The sequence below is a fragment of the Elephantulus edwardii genome, unplaced genomic scaffold, assembly GCF_000299155.1.
Source record: "Elephantulus edwardii isolate Elephantulus edwardi_28Jun2011 unplaced genomic scaffold, EleEdw1.0 scaffold00121, whole genome shotgun sequence".
Classification (NCBI taxonomy): domain Eukaryota; kingdom Metazoa; phylum Chordata; class Mammalia; order Macroscelidea; family Macroscelididae; genus Elephantulus; species Elephantulus edwardii.
In genome coordinates, this window is record NW_006399871.1 from 4,381,248 (window position 1) to 4,390,070 (window position 8,823).

The following is an 8,823-nucleotide window of genomic DNA, read 5'->3' on the forward strand; positions in this document are numbered from 1 at the left end:
TATTAAGTATTTTAATATGTACACATACATGGTATCACACTTGAATACAGTTTTATATTAACTATTTTATATTTAAATTTTTATATGCCTAATCTGTTTCCATGTGCTTAAAAATTTCACAGAATCATAACTTGCAATGCTCCAATATATTGTGGAGGTTAAATTTAATAGCTTCATTTAATCACTGCCATGTTGTTACATGGTTAAATTACTCCGAATTCCCATTAGCCTAAGCTATGCTGCAATTAACACTTTCGTTTGCATTTTTACGATGTCTTTAAAGTTGCTGCTGTTATTGTAGTTCTTGTTAAGTCTTAAAAGTGTAGCTGAATAACAACAACAACAACATAGTGACACTGTGTGTGACAATTGGAAATTCCACCCTATCCAGTGTCACCTTCACACTCTTTAAATTCTCTTAGCTACTATTTCTACCTCTAATCATAGTTCTACACTCTGGATGCATTTTTCCTCTATTATTTCAAGAAAGGTGGCACAACACAGTACTTGATCACTAGTACATGAGCTTGTCAGTCTTGACAAGCCCCCATCAACCTGCAGAAGATCAAAAAGGAAAAAGTACTTTGCTATGTGGATAGGCAAGACGCATGTCATTATCACTGCAATTAACGTGCACATAATCATTATTGAGTGATTATTTTTTTTCACTATAGCTATTAGTCACTTAGATTTCCTTTCCTGTGAATTGTCTATTTGTACCCTTTACCCACTTTGTTCTGTTGGGCATAACTGCTATTTTCCTCTTGAGTCATATGAAGGGCTCACATCTCTCTCCCCAAGGAGAACTAACTCAGCCCCTGCAAATTCTTTGTAGCCACTACCACCTTCTGAGAAGAGCAGATGCCCTCCAACTTCAGCTACATTTACAGAGTAAACATCCCACACTCTCCTGTCCTCTCTCCAATCTCTCTGCTAAAACCGGTTCACTTGCTTCACAGGTTAATCCAACATTTCTCTGATGACGGGGTACAACTAATTTTCTATGCCCACCCCCTCCCAAAGCAGATCTGGAGCAAGCAACCAGTCAACCAGACCCATTCAACCAAAAGGGCATTAAGTGGACAAATCAATCAGTTCATCCTTCTAGCACCCAGACATCAAGTTGGTTTATAAAGAAAACTTGAAATATATATTTATGTATGTATATGTTATTGTTGTTGGTATGGGTCATCAAGTCACCTGTGACTCATAGCGACCCAGTGTTCAACAGTTCTGAACTCTGCTCTATCCTGAGCCAACCTTATTGTCTCTGACACACCTACACCCATTACCCCAGTCACTGAGTCAAACCATCTCATCAAGGACCTTCCTCTCTTGTGCTGTCCCTCCACCCTTCCAAGCATGAGGTCCTTCTCCAAGGACTGGTCCCTCTTTGCCACATGCCCAAAATATGTCAAATGGAGCTTCAGAATTCTTGCCTCCAAGGAGCTACTTGGTTTCACCCTCTCCAGGATGAACCTGTTTGTACCACTGTTGCTGTCGATTGCTTTTGAGTCAAGCACAACTCATAACGACCCTATGAACAAAAGGCCTGAAGCCCCTCTACAGCTATCAACATTCATCAAATTCACAACTTTTCTGGAGGCGTGTTGTTTAGAAAGTGGCCCCTAGCATAAGAGAAATAAAAGTTCTCTCCTCACTGAATGTTTCTTACAAGTCAATATCAATCAATACCAAAACAAACAGTGCTTGGGAGTAATTTGTTTTGAATCATTGAGCACATTTACAAAGGCCGAGAGAAAGCCAAATGAGCATAGATGAAACAGACTGAGCAAGAGTAAATGGCTGTGTTTTGGTGAATTTAAGAGGCGAACGACTATCATGCCATGGACGGAAGAAGCAGAGTGGAAATGGGAGACAGAAAGTAAAAAGAAAATGACAGGATGTGTTTAGCAATATGCTCTCTCAGAATGAGAGTCCCTATCCCATCTGTTGCCATGGAGTCAATTCCAGCTCATAGCGACCTCACAGGAAAAAGCAGAATTGTCCCCTAGGATTTCCCAGGCTGTAATCTTTGCAGAAACCGACTACTTCATCTTTTATCGCAGAGCGGTTGTGGTGGGTTCAAGCCACAGATATTTCAGTTACAACAAAGCACATGACCGCTGTGCCACCAAGTTTCCTCCAACTTCCACACTAAATCGCCTTCACCCTCATTTTTGCACCTCACTTCTCCCTCCTGCATCCTGCACTCCAGGGATGGGGAAGTGGAGGGCTCCTGTTTCCATCTGCCTCGATGACACTATTCCCATTTTCCTAGAAAACTGGCAGTCTACCTGGAAATCTTTTCTCGGTAAAGAGCTTCTGATGCATTTGATAAATTCTAGCCCAGAGGAAGACAAAACGAAGGCAAGAGGTACCTGTTAATTTCGTCGAGTCCTGTATGTGTCCAGAGATGGGCTTCGGTCTCTCCACTTATAGAATGGAGATATTATCAGATTCACAGGCATTACTAACTTAGAAAACAACACAGCTTCCTGTTTTAAACAGACCTAACTTCTCAGGTTTTGCAAGTTTTCAGAAAGATACCAAGTTTGGTTCAGTTCTTCTTTTCTAATATTGAAGCTGCATTAACTACTCGGTTGGGTAACCCTTAAGATGCACAGTGCTGGTGTTGAGGAGTTTTGGAGGATAGCTTCTGCACCCCTTTGGAACTGCTTATGTGGGGCAGAATCAATTAGCATGACTTTCCCCTACAGAGGTGCTGGATGAAGACTAAAACCTAAACTTTCCTGCAAAAGTATGACCTAATTATTTTTTCAGGTTTCACTGGAAGACTTTAATGAGGCACATTGTATCATAGAGTTAAACAGTCTAAAAAGTCTTGGGTTTGAGTCATGGTTGTGATACCCACAAGTTACACCACCATGAGGTAATCATTTGAACCGAGAGCCTCAGTTTTCTCATCTGTAAACTAGGAATGCTGATACCCACATCAATGGGTTGCCATGGAAACCTCTATGATATCTGAAGAGGTTCTGCTGAGCACGCATTAAGGTATGTTGTGATGTAGGCTTCACAGAGCAGAACCATGGGCTCTGGTGTGTGCCAAGGAATGAACCTGGTGCAGGACACCACTTAGGTGCTCACACAATGTTTGTGTGAAGAGCTCTAGCCATGGATAGTGGCCACTTGAATCAACTGCCTAAATGAACAAAGTGATGAAATTCATCAGATGTTCAGCAAACATTTCTTAAGCACAGAGCCCTGTGCCAGAAACAGCAAATTATTTTAAAAAGACAGGCAGATAGGGAGGAGAAAGAGTCACTGGGGGAGTCTTTGGTGGAGAGAAGAATTATGCAGGACCCCTCTTGCTGACACAAGGCTTCCTTCCACACCTCCTCTGTCTTCGCTTAGGTACTTTCAGTTCTAGATCACATGGTGTACTGACAGTTGATGGGATTCTCAAGGTGAAATAAGCACGGACCTACCAAAGGTTGAAGGAGTTCTGGTGGCCAAGCGGTAAGGAGCTGCATTGCCAACCCAAAGGCAGACTGCTCCAATCCACCAGCTGCTCCACAGAAGTATGGGGAATCTCCTCCCGTGTGATTTAGAGCCTCTGAAAGGCTGCTGGAGGGTCAGCTATGCGTCAATTCCGTCTCAGTAATAACAACCAAAGGTTGAGGACGGAGTGTGGAGAACAGAGGTAAGACGAGTTTGAGTGCTGGTTTTGAAAACTATTGGAGATTCTGCTGCTCCCAGCTTTATACAGCAATTTAAGTTTCCCTTCAACAATCCCTCTACACAGGTTGTTAGGTCATGCTGTAACCACTCTTCATAATACATAAGCATTGTTCTTATTTAGATTGTGATTATTTCTTACTCATTAATCTCATGTCCTTGGCTCCTTACAGTCTCATCTGTGTATTAAAACAATGATTGACCATTTTATCTTGTATAGATGATTTTTAATATGAGTTGTCTATGACATACTACTTAACAACTACATAATACAGGTGACATTCATTGTTTAAATCAATTTTATTGTTTAGCTCCATGGTAACCAATAAGCAATAGTTTTAAGGAGTCCTCCAGTCTCAACTAGTGCAATAAGTTTGTTTTGTTGTTTGGTTTTTCTTCCAAATCTGAGACTCTATATATTGTTCCTCTCCTCTCCTCTCCTCTCCTCCATCTACTATGGCCTGATTAGAATGGTTGGAAATGGAAGCTGGGAATCATCTATTTTTTCTGATCTCAGGGTAGATGAGGCCATCACTCTGTCCAGAAGTTCAATCCTGAAGGGCTTTTTACTATGTCTAAGAAATAGCAATAACTATGCCTACACAGATGCCTGAATAGCTAAGTGGCTATATGACACGCAAATTCGTGAAGCATTCCATATTTTTATATCTGGAGGAACACCCTTCCACTTTGTACATCACTCTTCGTCAATATGCTTTATGAAGTAACCTGGGTTTGCTGTGATGCTGAACCTTGTACCATTGGGGTATCAAATACCAGAATGGTTTCCCAATGTGGGCAGTGTTTGACAGAGCTTCCAGTTGTAAAACTGGTTAAGAAGCAGGAGTGGCATCCACTTCCTAAACCACATGCCTCTGTAAACTCTATGAACTTGGAGAATTAATGATAGTTATAGAAAAGTCTTTTATTCATAGAGTCGCTATGAGTCACTTTCAACTCAATGGCAATCAACAACAAACAACAATATGTGAGTGAAGTCATATATACATTCCTATCTACACATACATATATATTTGGCTATATGTTATATATGTTTGGCTGTTTTTGTTGTTGTTGTTTCAAAATATATATGCCATAGCAATTACCAACAGGTCCTTTTTCCAAGTGTAGAGATAGTTTACTTTTGACAAGTTGTGTATATGTCATTCCATATTATCTTTCCTATTACCAAGAATAACAAGGGTCTACTTTCCAGAAAGTGTGGAAGGAGTGAAATCCACTTCCATAATAGCTTGCCTCCGGAAACCCTATGAACCTGGAGAGAGGATGAAAGGCACCCAAGCATCGAGGACTCTCCTTCATAGGGTCGCTATGAGTCGCCTGCGACTCGACGGCACTTAACAACAACAACAACAACAACTTTCCAGAAGGCAAATCCCTGTCACCTATCTCCGAATGAGATGCCATTATATATTTACTTATTTATATAATTTCATTAAAGTGACAGTAGACTGTATACTATCTCCATATCTGCTTTGCATGACTGACTTGTTTAACTCAATATCATGTCCTCCAGGTTCACCCATGTTCAAGGTCATTTTTCTTTATCGCTCAGCACTATTCCTGAGTAACAGTATCATTGAGCAGTAGCATTCTTCATCACTGAGTGCTGTTGTATGTAGGCATCACATTTTACTTATCTACTATTGGCACTTGGGCTATTTCCATCTTTTTGCTATTGTGAATATCATTGGTTTGAAGATGTTGTTGTTAAATGCCATTGAGTCACAGGCGATTCATAGCGACCCTATGACGGAGAATCCCCAATGCTTGGGTGTCTTTCATCCTCTCTCCAGGTTCACAGGGTTTTCAGAGGCAAGCTATTACGGAAGTGGATGCCTCTCCTTCCAAGGTTCTTTTAATAGGGGAGCTCCACCCCACTCTCTGTCCACATTGGGTAGCCAATCATTAACGCATTTGACACGTCAGTGTCACAGTGTTCAGCCTCACAGCAACCACAAGTGACCACTGTATGGCAACTTGTACACCAGGGCTATACGACCTAAGGAATGTCTCAACAAAAACAATGAAAGATAGGCCCGAGGCCCGCGGATTAAAAGTCACCCACCTTTGGCTTGGTAGCATCGCTCTCTGTCCACTCGGCCAACTGATCTCTCTCTATGTCGATGTTACTGTTGTTAAGTGCCGTCAAGTCGCAGGCGACTCATAGCGACCCGATGAAGGAGGGGTTTGAAGATAGGTATGCATATATTTGCTGACATCACTTCTGTCTGAATTATTGGATCCTATGACATGACAGCTCTACCTTTAGTTCTTTTTAGAAATTGCCAGTCTGTTTTCTACAGCAGTTATACCATTTTTACATTCCCATCACCGATGACAAGGTTCCAGTTTCTCCAAATCTTCTGTTATTTTCCTTTTGGTATCATTGTTGTTACTGTTGGTGTGTGGCAGCAAGCCACAACCAACCTCTAACTGACACTCCAGCGAGTTTTCAGAGGCAGTAGTCGCACGGAGATTGCCCATCCTTCTCCCGTAGAGCAGTTGGTGGATTCAAACCACATGCCTTCAGGATTGCAGAGCAGATTCTTACCACTAGGCCAGTAGAGCTTCCTGCTATTATCATTGGTATGTTTAAATCTTAGTCATCCTCAAAACCAAATTCACTGCCATCAAATTGGTTCCAATGCGTAGTAACCCTCTGTTAGTTTTCTGAGGCTGTAAATAATTTAGAAAGAGGTTGCCCGTCTTTCCTCCATGGAGTGGCTGGTAGATTTGTACCGCTGGAGATGCTCTGCCTTTTGTTAGCAGGACAGCTAAGGACTAGACCACCAGGGGCCCTTTATGCCATCACAGCGAGTGTGCAGTCATAACTCTCTGTGGTTTCGATTTGCATTTCTCTGACTAATAATGATATTGAGCTTCTTTTCACATCTGTTGCTATATTTGAATTCTTTTCTTTGGTGAAATCTCTATTCATATTCTTCTCCCAGTTTTTAAAAACCGAGTTGTCTTTTTGTTACTAAACTGTGTATTGTTTATAAGTTTTATGTATATTTTAGAAAGATTCCTCCCCCGATTCAGCCAATTGTTTCTTTACTCTTTTGTTAAAATCTTTTGATGAACATAGGTGTTTAACTTTTATGAGGTTCAAATTATCTGTTTTGTTTTCCATTGCTTGTGTGTTATATCAAACAATGGTGTGTCTGATAATCTATTACTGAAAGAAAGTGGGTTTCAAAGCTTTGCTCCTATATTTTCTTCTAAGTACTATATGCCTAAGAGCTAACCTTTGAATCCTTGATTCCTTTTTACTTTGGTTTTGTACATGGTATGGGGTAGAGATCTTATTTCACTTCTCTGCAGGTGGAAATTGAATTTTGCCAGGACCACTCCAACTTGACAGCATACAACATTTGTTGAAAAGACTGTTCCTTTCCCACTTGATAAATTTGGATCCTTTATTAAAAAAAAAACACCAAACTATTGACCACAGCTATTTTAATTTATTTCTGAATATTCAATTTTATTCCGTGTGTCTGTGTGGCTATCATTAAATCAATACCAGGCTGTTTGGATTACTATAACTTGTGTAATGTTTTGAATTCAGAAAGCATGAGGCTTCCTGCTTTGTTCTTTTTCAAAACCACTTTAGTTATTCAGGATCTCTCATCTTCCTATAAAAAACTGAGGATTCTTTTTTCCATTTCTGTAGAGACTACTGTTGGAAATTTGTGATTGTACTGAATCTGCAGAGGATACTTCTGAAAACTTTTGAACCGTAGTCCTGATACTGCTTTAATTGTGGAGTTTTCAGAGCATTTCTACATGCAATGTTTGTCGGAGACTGCAACATTTTGCTCAAGGAAGTTGATTCTCATCCCAGGATACCTCATGATAGACGCTGCTTTCGGGGTGTGTGGGGGGGAGATTGCATACTGTAGTTTGTGCAACCAGCTCCCTCCAGAACTGTGCACTCAATACTGTGAGAAGTGAGATCTGGGGATCCCCTAATTTTCAGGTACGAGAACTGAGGTCAAGTGACCTGTCCAAAGTGACACATGACCATGTGGTGGGATGGGAATTTCAACTCCACCTCCTCAATCTACCCTCAGTGTTCTCCTGAGGGTGGGAGTTGGGGGGAAGCATATAGACAGCATCTTAGCATTTGCACCAGACAGACTTAGATTCAAATCCCAGTCTCACCATTCACGGGGCATGTGGCTTTGGGTGATTTATTTAGCTTCTCTGAGCTCTACTCTCATCACCTGTCATAGGAATAACACCTGAGATAGCACGTGATAGGGATACAATACATGAGCATGACACCACTGCACATTTGCAGGGAAGAAATGATAATAATACATCCTTCACAAGAAGTAAAAAAAAAAATTACAGGATTTTCTAGAAAGTTATGAGGCTTTATAAAACATTTGAAGATTTCGGTGAAGAATCTCTATGCATGCAACTGTAAAAAGTTAACTCTTAAGAGATTTTTAGAAGTCTACTTTCATGTCTAGACCTTTGAAACAAACAAAAAAAAAGGGAAAAGAAGAGACATTTTATGGCATTTGACCACAAAACACAGATGTGCGGTTTTTGTTGGTTTTTTGTTTGGTGTTTTTAAGAACTGATACGCTGGAGAAGAGTATTGACTATACCATGAACTGCCAGAAGAACAAAACAGTTTTGTCCTAGAGAGGGTGAAAACAGGCTGCTCCTTGGAGACAAGGATTCTGAACTTTTGTCTGACATATTTTGGATACATTGCAGTGAAGAACCAGTCCTTGGAGAGGGGCGTCAGGAGGAGAACCTTCCATGAGATGGATTGATTCAGTTACTGGGGTAATGGGAGTAGGTGTGTCAGAAACAGTAAGCTTGGCACAGGATAGAACAGGGCTTAGGGCTGTTGTACATAGGGTCGCTATGAGTCGAAAGCTACTAGATGGCACATAACTACAAAAACAACAACAATGGTTTATAGCACCGTTTTTGGTTTGTTGTTTTTTTTTCAGTTAATGACACTATTGAAGTATAATTTGTTTGCATCCACTTTAAGTGTACAAGTTAATTAAGTTGGAGAATGGTGTGTTCTTTTTTTAATGTGTGTGTGTGTGTGTGTGTGTGTGTGTGTGTGTG